The sequence below is a fragment of the Gopherus flavomarginatus genome, chromosome 5 (assembly GCF_025201925.1).
Source record: "Gopherus flavomarginatus isolate rGopFla2 chromosome 5, rGopFla2.mat.asm, whole genome shotgun sequence".
NCBI lineage: Eukaryota > Metazoa > Chordata > Testudines > Testudinidae > Gopherus > Gopherus flavomarginatus.
In genome coordinates, this window is record NC_066621.1 from 150,557,996 (window position 1) to 150,568,728 (window position 10,733).

Below are 10,733 nucleotides of genomic sequence, written 5' to 3' on the forward strand. Positions count from 1 at the left end.
CCCCCTCAAAGTTGGCAGAACTTGGCAGGGGCCAGCCTAGAAAAAATAAAGAGTGGTTTTGTGCCAAGCGCTGCCCATAAGCCAAGAACATAAAAACGGCCATACTGGGTCAGACCAAAGGTCCATCCAGCTCAGTATCCTGTCTACCGACAGTGGCCAATTCCAGGTACCCCAGAGGGAGTGAACCTAATAGGTAATGATCAAGTGATCTCGCTCCTGCCATCCATCTCCACCCTCTGACAAACAGAGGCTAGGGACACCATTCTTTACCCATCCTGGGTAATAGCAATTCATGGCCTTAACTTCCATGAATTTATCCAGTTCTCTTTTACACCCTGTTATAGTCCTAGCCTTCACAACCTCCTCGGGCAAGGAGTTCCACAAGTTGACTGTGCACTGTGTGAAGAAGAACTTCCTTTTATTTGTTTTAAACCTGCTGCTCTGCCTACTCGTGCAGAAATTAGATGCCACTCATGGAGGGTTGTGCAGGTCTTAAGAGAGTTGCCTCCCTTTCCAGTGCACTTTGATCTGCAGTGTTGATATTTAAGCTTGTAATGAGGCATCAGAGTTTGCACCCATTAACGCATCTCAGTCACTTCAGACCGTTGTGTCACACACATTGCTATATTGGATTGCATTGGGAAGCTTTTCTTTACTATGCAATTTTTTGACATTTATAACTGACATGGCGAGCCCAGAGGTGCTGGAGCTATGAACTGCCAGGCCCAGAGGTGCCGGGGTTCTGACCTGGCACAAATTAAGCACTGACCCTAGGCTCTTAATGAAAGCTTAGCACCAGAAGGAAGCCATGATGATAAAATGGTGGCTCATCTGACCACCTCAACCCTGCCCAGCAAGCACACATCTTGATGCAGCTGGATGGTCACTTTGACTTCAATAGTATTGTGTCAGTTTACACCAGGGCGGTGTTTGGCCCAGCCCATATAGGCCATGCTGAAGCTAAGCCACAACGCCAGATGGAAACTCAAAACTCCTCAAGGAGACAAAGCCAGCAGAGCTGCTCAGCAGCTCATACATTTCTAAGCTGGTTACAAACCACATAGTCTTTAAGGAGGCATGGCGAGCCCACTGGTGAGTGTGGGGAGGAGCAAACGTAGGGGGATTGTGCACTGAAGCAACACACCCAAGAAAATGGCACCTTTAGGGGCTTTGTTTTGCTAAAAGCATTGGAGCGGAGGGACTCGGCCCTGCAGAACAATGCCTCTGCGTGGTCCCTTGCTGTGGTTTTGAAAGGTTTGAGGAAAAGAAGCCAAGGAGAGTACAACGTCAGCCGTAAAATTTACTACAACAAACCCTACATATTGCACCAGAGGAAAAAATAATCCATCTCCACTGCCAACAGCATCTTCTGGTGTAGTGTGCTCCCAGCACATGCAAGAGCAATGGCTGGAGATCTGGGAACCATCTACTAACTCCCAGTGGGTCGGCATCATGAGAAAGCTGTGTAGTCTGAAGCAGTGGCTCTCCACCAGGGGTACACAGAGGGCTGCCGAGGGGGGCAGGGGGGATGTATGTCAATTCATTTAGCTCAGTGTTTCTGAACTTGGGGGTCACTAGCTCCAGGCAGGTAGTGCGATGACTTTAGGGGGGGGTCACAAGAGCAGCACTGGCATTAGGAGGTGGTAAGTAGGGCAAGTGCCTGGGGCACCACATCACTGGGGGACCCACGAAGTTAAGTTACATGGTTCAGATTACAGGGTTCAGGCCTCAGCCCCAGGCGGCCAGGCTCGTGAAAGGGGTACAGTAGTCTGGAGAGGTTGAGACCCACTAGTCTAGAGGATCAGGCACTTACCTTGGACTCAGGGGAGCAGTGCCCTTATCCAGAGTCTGCCACCAACCTGCTGTATGAGCTTGGCCAATTGTTTTGTCTTTGTGTACGCCCACCATTATGGGTGTATAGGGCCTAGCCCAATGGGCCACTGAGCTTAGTTTGGGTATCCAGGTGCTTCCATAATAACCACTGTGCATTCAGAGACACTGCAAGGGGGGTTATTCCATCCGCTTTTCAGAGCAAATGCTAAGGGAGGACGTGGTGAGAGAGAGAATCTAGCTGGAGGGAGAGGGCTGCTAGCAAACAGGAAAGCTATTTCGGGGGGGAGATTCTCTTTCCTTGTATTGTCCCATTCTCTCCTCCCACATCCCTCATGTTGTATCTCTCTTCCAGCACCTAGTTAGCTTCCTTCCTCTCCTGCACTTGGTTCATGCTAGCGGCAGCAGAGTTGGTGCAATTAACGTCCTGGTCTCTGAATGGCTCCGAGAGTCCCTGCTTCAGGGGTTAGGCGGCCAGTTTTACTGCTGTGTTGTAAGCTGGACAAACTGGTTCTGATCAAATACATTCTGAGCCAAATCTCTGCCTCACACTCAACCCAACCCTTGAGTGCTCTGCCAGCCTGTCTGATCCTTCCTCCCTCATCTGGGGCTAGAAGCAGAAATGCTGAGAGAGGTGATCTGCTGGTATTTTCAGTCTTGCCTGAAATTCATGAGCTCACCAGCCCCACTCTCCAGAAGCAGCAGACAGGGCAAGCTCCTGAACTTTAGGGTGTGCCTAGGAAAAACGTTTCAAGTGTTACCATCGTGCAGCTGCCAATCAAATTCCTGCTGGGAATCTCTTCACTGGCTCCCATGGAGAGATCCATGGGATCATCAGGGGCTCGATGCCCAGGGAAAGGCACACTTGGAGTAGAGAGGTGGATAGCAGAGAGGCTTAGCTTCCCCCCCACTTGCCATGGCATAACAGGGCCTCACTAAATGCCTAGAACTGGGTCTCCTTGATTCCAAGCTTCCCCATCCCCGAAAGAGTGGAGCAGTTCCCATTTGTCCAGCTGTTTTCTCAGCAGATTCAGCTCCCAAGCCCGCCATGTGGGACAATGGGACAAGGCAAACAAAGCCACAGATTGTTTCTTTGGTTTGAATGGGTCAACTCATGGAGTAAGGCCCCATGCAACGTGAGGAAGTGGGCTGGATTTTTGCCCTGAGACAGAATATTGGGAACCCTTTCTACTGAGGAGACATGGGGGACTATATTCTGCACCAGAGTGGGATGACCTCGTCAGCAGATGTTTTGTACCTCTACGTTGACAAAAGGCGTTTGTGCCGGAGAAGTAGGTAGCTCTGTGCATCTAGGATGGCTTTAATAAGCACAGGCAATAAAAGCAGCTGGGGCTAAAACAATACATCACCTACAGTGCAAATATGTGTTTAGGACATTTCCAGTGTGAATGGTTCTAGTTGCCCCTGGGAAGCAGGTGGGTGCATCATACAGTACATGTAATTCGATATTTTTAAAGGTGCATTATTCACATAAAAGACCAGAACCGTGAGCACCGTCTTTTGTTTCAATGAATGTTCATATATTCTCAGAAAGCGTGCAGATGTGGCTCAATAGAATGCAACAGGACCTTTGAGGCCATTGGTCCAAGAGGTATTTCTCAGTGATTTTTTCATTTGTAGTGGTGAGTCTTCCTAGTCTCAAAGAGAATAGAAATATAGGGGCAGATTGTGCTCTCCGTGACACCGCTGTAAATCCGGAGTGATTTCCATCTGTTTTTTTTGGAGATGTTCGGCAAAATCAGACCCTGTCTCCTTATGTCTCTCAGAGTGCTAGACAGACAAAGTAAGCTAACTCATTGAAAAATGAAAGACACAGGAAATTAAATCACAAAAGTTTCCAGGCATATTGTGCCAATTTCAAACCCAGATCAATGGTGAATTATTTATAAGGTATTTACATTAAAAAACAACAACAGAGGTCTAATGTATTTTGTAACTATTGGAATATATGTAGAGTATACAGAAAAACTCTAATCCTACAAAAACTTAAACTCACATGACTAAAGTTATGCATAGGGATAAATATACAGAATAAAAAAAATCTTCATGAAGTTTTCTTTGACTGGCAGCTATTTCGCATTTTCAATAGCCAGGGCCAATAAACCACATTATGGCCCAATGTTTCACTTGCAGTCAAATTATTTTCTGTCCTAGAAGATGAGAAAAAACAACATTTTCTGCTTTCTCAGTTATGCAGATATTATGGATGGGCCCAGTCTTTGTACCACACTCTGACTTTGGCAAAGATCACACCTGGACAGCTCAGTGTTTTAAGTTGTACTGGTTCACTGACGTGCTCCAAAACATATTTACTCCGGAGAGCTGAGGCTAGAAAGGGCTGCTTTCACTCAGGAGCAAGTTGTAGCAGCTGAATTCTGAATGCCTGACAACAGGAGGCCGCGTCGTGGGCGCATGCGCAGCCGGGGTGACTGTGAGGCTGGTGGCCAAGGCTGAGCGGGAGCAGGATGCTGAACAGGCTCGTGGGTCCCCGCTACGCCCAGCTGCTGCAGACCTGGACCCCCACATTGTCCACATGGGGCACCATAGGCGCTGTGGGATTGGTGTGGGCGACAGACTGGAGACTGATCCTTGACTATATTCCCTACATTAATGGCAAGTTTAAGAAAGATGATTAAACTGCTTCTCTTCCCTCTAATGGAAGTGTTTATGGGCTGGACTGGGTGTATTGGATCCATTCTTCCTCTCGAAGACCCTAGTCTGATGTGAATTTGAAATGCTCATTGTGGACTTCAGGAGAGGCTGTGATGTTACTTTGTCTTCTACTGAACAGTTATGAACAATCAAATTTAATTTAACATACTGGCTGCACAAATGGGTGAACTTGTTTCTGGGTCACTTTCACAAGCGGTATTGTTCTGATGGGCTGAATTCATAAAACAGATGTACAAAATAAATCATAAACTGAAAAAAAAACCAGGCCTTTCACACTAGCAGCTCTGCAGGCATGAAATGCTGTAATATGTAACATGTGGATGTTACAGTGCACCGTATGTTTGATGTTTACCCAGGGAGTGTTTCTGGTAAGGTCCCCAGATGCCTGTAATTTACATAGTTGTAAATATTCAACAAAACAAGATAGTTGTCACATAAATTCCATTTTGTAAAACAACGCCCACCACGACCATTTTCTCTCAAAAAAAGATGAAAAGTCTTTGATCAGCTCCAGTGATAAGCCTTCCTGCTGCCCCCCAGCCCCACTCAGGAGGGTGGCCATGTGGATGAGGGATGAACAACACTAGGAATACACTTCCATTATAGCTACAATTCACCTCAGTTGGGTCGGGATGAGTGGGAATGATGCATGAGGAGAAAACAACCCAGCTTGACTTTCAGATCCTGGGCTGTATATAGATTGTGAACTGGAAAAGTCATCTTTGTACATGTAAACTGAGCAAGTTCAGCCTGAAAGACATTGCAGTGGTGAACATGGATCCCTGTAATAGCCATTGGCACTTACCAGAGCAGGGGCACGGGCACCTTATGCCCGTGAAGCAAGGTATACTTCTGGGATGGGATGGCTCAGGATGTGACACAGAGCTGTTAACTAGTGTGAACAGGATTTAGGTCAACACTGACCAAACACTGTTGCCATTCAACAGCTGGTCGGTGGGCTACGTGAAATGAGTTGTCCATCTCAACCTACCCAGGCGGCTGCATCCAAAAACCCCACCAGATCAGGCACTAATTTGTTTGTAGCCTTAGCAGAAGGGGAAAGGATTAAACACGTACAGAGACTGGCCAGTCCTCGCACCCTAGAAACAGATGTTCCCTCATGATGGAGGTCACTGGCGGAATAACGCTGTAGAAGTTTTCATGACCACTGTCCATGCTAAGCAGAGCATTTCAGGGCTGTCATCTGGTTACCTTACACAGATAAAAATGGTTCGTTTCTTGGCCCAGATCTTCAGTGGAGTACACCACTGTAGCTCTTTTGAAGGACACGGAATTATGCCAGTTTACACCATCTCAGGAACTATCCCCTATGTAAATATCTTGCAGACAATACCAGTCTCTCCCTTTGTGTTTCCACTGGAAATTCAGGCTGGTGTCCAAATTTAGACAAAATTAGTTCCTCTTCATAATCCGAGACACTTTATCAATTTTGTGACTTTGCAGTCAGATGGTGAGTTTGCTTGGAAATGCTCAGGAGAAGCATTTTAAAAGAAAAACAACTGCTACAGTAAGAAGCAAAATTGTTGGCATATTTCTGACACAATGATCTTCTGTTTGAACAGCTCCTTCTATCCCTGAAGTACCACCGAAAGAAAACAGAAGAGCATAGGCCACTTGTTCGCATGGGTTTAAGGCAAACGAACAAATATGAAAAACATCTACCAAATATTCTGCAGTAGGAGAGGTGACATAGTTGAGGGTGTGGGGCTTTATTGGGGGTGGCTGGCCACTAGAGCGGTAACAAAGCATTGGGACTAGGTGGAAAAAGGGAAATTTGTCATGGGAAATATTTACCTTTTTTCTAAATGTTTTGGGACTTTCATTTTTCAAAACCTACCAATATTTTGGAAGTTTCAAAGCCAAAAAATTGCCAGATTTTCCAACTGCAGAACCAGAAAGTTTCATTCTGGGGGGGGGGGAGACCATTTTTTAAACAACGGAAAATGTTGACCAGCTCTACAAAGCATGATGCCAAGTGGGTAGGTCATTCGGGAGAGGAACTGATGCCAGCCAAGTACAGTACAATGCAGAGGTGGTGATGTACGGATTCTTAAGCAGGGCAGCATGGGACAAAATTGTCTTTTAGTAGCATTGTTTCTTTACTCCTTTTCCCCACCTCTCCCCAGCCCGTCCTACCCTCCCCTCACAGTTTGGCCTTCAGAAAAACATTGGCAGATGTCTCTGAGCTGGGCTGGGTGCCAGTCTTTCGCCCAGAGGAGCGATGCTACAGCTGTGTTGGCAGGGATGGCTGGGAGTGGGAGAAGCCAGGATAGATTCAGTTAAGTCTTGGGTCTTGGAGGCATGGACCTCACACAGTTACAGGACACTTAGTGTGTGGGGGGCAACTACCATATGGAACAGCCAGTGCTGGCACGGAGACAGACAACCTGCAGCTGACAGCCAGATGAAACTGGGATGGGAAGATAAAAGGAATAAAAATATAGCCAATAAAATACTTTAAAAATGTGGTTTGGGTCAGAACAAATTCTTTTCACAGAGAGATTCATAAATGAACCAATAATAAGGGGGGAAACCCCTGTGGTATTAAAAGCAAGCAACCTGCATGTTCTCACGATAGATGCAATAATGATACTTAGCACCCAGAGATTACATAATCCCCACAGCATCCGTATGAAGTAAGAAAGCATTATCCCCATTGGACAGGTCAGGAAGCTGAGGCAGATGGGGTGATGTGACATGCTCAAGACCACTCAGTGAGTCAGTGTTACACCCAGGTTTACAACATCACCTCCCAGTGCTCTGCTCAAACCACTAAACCTTAGCTCCATCTAGTATGACACAATGTAATTTATTCTCCTCCAACTAAAAGGCTGTAAGGAGTTTCATTTTCTTTCCTATTGTTCCATTAGTCTAACCGATCTCTCTTCTTACTTCCATCTACTCTACAGTCCAATGAAGTGGTATTCACAAATGTTACAGACACCCCATTAAATGCATCCTTCAGGTTGATTAACTCTCAGCCAAACAATAGAAAGGAGTCGAGTTTTTCACGTAAACAGCAGAACTAAATCTGAGATTTTTTCTGAGGAGGACCAACAAAAACAAGACAGGCTATAAAAGCAAGAGGGGCCCGGTAGAGCCCTCACAGGAATCCTAACTCAGCCCCCTTGCTTTACAAGATGCTAATGGAGAGCCAGGGAGCAGGATCGAAGATGTGAGCAGCCCCGCCCCATTCAGTTTAGAGAAGAGGGATGAAGGCAAACAAACCGAAATCGATACCTGGTAGAACAAAAACACACAGAAGAATCCATGTCCCCTAATGAGACAGGATCACCCTCAAGCCAGAGATGTTCCTAATCCCAACCCGGCAATATGGAGTTCAATTCCTATTGGTATATGCATTTAAAATGCTTGCACATAAATCATTTCCACTGATATATCTGCTCTGTGCTCATGGAGAGCAGCTAAAGCCAAAAACTTCACAGCACAAACATCCCTAAGCTTTGGGGTGCAGAAATCCTCACACAGAGCCACACGTTGCAGACAGCCTTTACCTCACTAGTGCTAATTCCAATGAAATCCCAGAGATGAACATGCCTGAACTGTGGGACCTAGTTTGGCTGCTTGGGTCCTAATCTAGTTCTAAACAAAACACAAAGCCATGGACGGCATACATAATAGGCTGGGGAAGGCTGAGCCTCCCCAAATAGCCCTGCCTGGCCACACCCAGACTCCACTCTGAGGCCCCCTCCTGCTGCTGCTAGTTGACCCCAGCCCAGGCAGAAGCCTGCTGGGGCTGAGGCTAGGGCGGCTGGGACGGGGGGGGGGGCAGTACTGGGGCTATGCCTCCCGGCGCTCTGGGACTGGGAATGGGAGGGGTGGGATGGACACCCACTGCCCACGCACAAAGCCTTGAACACTATTCAACAAGTCTAATATTTCTCTACGTCGGTGCTCTGGGCAAAACTGCAACTTTCCCTGAGGATTATCATCACCTCCTAGATCCTTACTTGTAGGTAGACAGGTGCCCTGGGTGAGAAAATCAGAACCCCTTAGAATACTAACAGTTGGAGCCACATACACATTCCCTCATAGGACCATGGTTTGATGTAACATATTATGAAGAGCTACAGCCCTGAGACAATCTTCAGGTCTTTTCCACTACGAAATCAATGAGACAAAACTCCTCATCCTTCTGCCAGCTGCTTTTAATATTAAGGATACATCACTCACATGAACAGCTGTTTTCTTGTTCTCGAATGGGTTCTCACAGTTAGGCCTGCACTGTTATGTCAGTTGCACGTTGTGTAGGTGCCCAGGGCTTCAGAGACGGCAGAATCCAGCCAGGACGTTAGCTTCATCTAGAGTCTGTCTTTCACTGGCAAGCCCTCAGTCACCAGGCCACACCCTCAGTACCTGAGAGAAAGTCATTTGCAAGGGAGGTGCTTTACTGTCTCCAGTTTCATAAGGACCATGGATGGCCTCTCTAGTCCTGCTGCTGGGGAAGAGTCAGGCTATGCAGCTAAGTCAGCACTTCCTTACCCCAAGTCAAAGTCCAGATGCATGAAAACCTGGGATCTGGAGGGACTAAGAATCCGAAAAGAGCAAAGAACCAAGTTCTCACAGGTCCATTTATTTCCCACTGGGCACTAGGAAATGGGGGAGAGATGGGTAGTAGTCACCACCATTCTCCCCTCCCTCAATTCCTACCTTGGCTCCAAATAAGACTCTCAGAGGCTCAGGTCCAAGAGGGAGGCCTCTCCGACAGGACTCTTGGAAGTGGGAGAGGCAGGTGCAAGTGAACCTTCAGGGCTGAAGCCTTTGTGATGAATTAGCCATCTCTTTGGTAGGATTTGTATTTTTGGCCCCGGGGCCAAGACAAATCTCACATTGAGCTCTGAGTGTGCTGACTGGAGCCTCCAGGGTCCCTTTTCAACTGGGCATTACAGTCGAAAACTGGATGCCTGGCAACTCTACCCCACACCATATTTCATAAGAACATAAGAATGGGCCATACTGCATCAAACCAATGGTCCATCTAGCCCAGTATCTTTTCTTCTGACAGTGGCCCACGCCAGATGCTTCAGAGGGAATGAACAGAACAGGTGATCTATCCCTGGGTGGTCACCCATTCCCAGCTTCTGGCAAAAAGAGGCTAGGGACACTGACTTCAGAGCATGGTTTTAAGAAAATAAGAACATAAGAATGACTGTACTGGGTCAGACCAAAGGTCCATCCAGCCCAGTATCCTGTCTGCCGACAGTGGCCAATTCCAGGTACCCCAGAAGGAGTGAACATAACAGGTAACGATCAAGTGATCTCGCTCCTGCCATCCATCTCCATCCTCTGACAAACAGTGGCTAGGGACACCATTTCTTACCCATCCTGGCTAATAGCCATTCATGGACTTAACGTCCATGAATTTATCCAGTTCTCTTTTAAACCCTGTTATAGTCCTAGCCGTCACAACCTCCTCAGGCAAGGAGTTCCACAGGTTGACTGTGCGCTGTATGAAGAAGAACTTCCTTTTATTTGTTTTAAACCTGCTGCCCATTAATTTCATTTGGTGGCCCCTAGTTCTTATATTATGGGAACAAGTAAATAACTTTTCCTTATCTACTTTCTCCACATCACTCATGATTTCATATACCTCTATCATATCCCCCCTTAGTCTCCTCTTTTCCAAGCTGAAAAATCCTAGCCTCTTTAATCTCTCTTCATACGGTACCCATTCTAAATCCCTAAGCATTTTAGTTACTCTTCTCTGAACCTTGTCTAATGCCAGTATCTCTTGTTTGAGATGAGGAGACCACATCAGTATTCAAGATGTGGGCATACCATGGATTTATATAAGGGCTATAAAATATTCACCATCTTATTCTCTATCCCCTTTTTGATGATTCCTAACATCCTGTTTGCTTTTTTAACTGCCACTGCACACTGCGTGGATGTCTTCAGAGAACTATCCATGATGACTCCAAGATCTCTTTTCTGATTAGTTATAGCTAAATTAGCCCCCATCATATTCTATGTATCGTTGGGGTTATTTTTCCCAATGTGCATTACTTTACATTTATCCACACAACATTTCATTTGACATTTTGTTGCCCAATCACTTAGCTTTGTGAGATCTTTTTGAAGTTCTTCACAATCTGCTTTGGTTTTAACTATCTTGAGCAGTTCAGTATCATCTGCAAACTCTGCCACCTCACTGTTTACCCCTTTCT

The 10,733-nt window shown here is 46.4% G+C and overlaps 1 pseudogene; it reads left to right on the top strand.

Annotated features, from left to right (window-relative positions):
• Nucleotides 1-4,263: 4,263 nt before the first annotated feature.
• Nucleotides 4,264-4,785, top strand: LOC127050982 (cytochrome b-c1 complex subunit 10-like; annotated as a pseudogene).
• The last annotated feature ends 5,948 nt before the right edge of the window (nucleotides 4,786-10,733 follow it).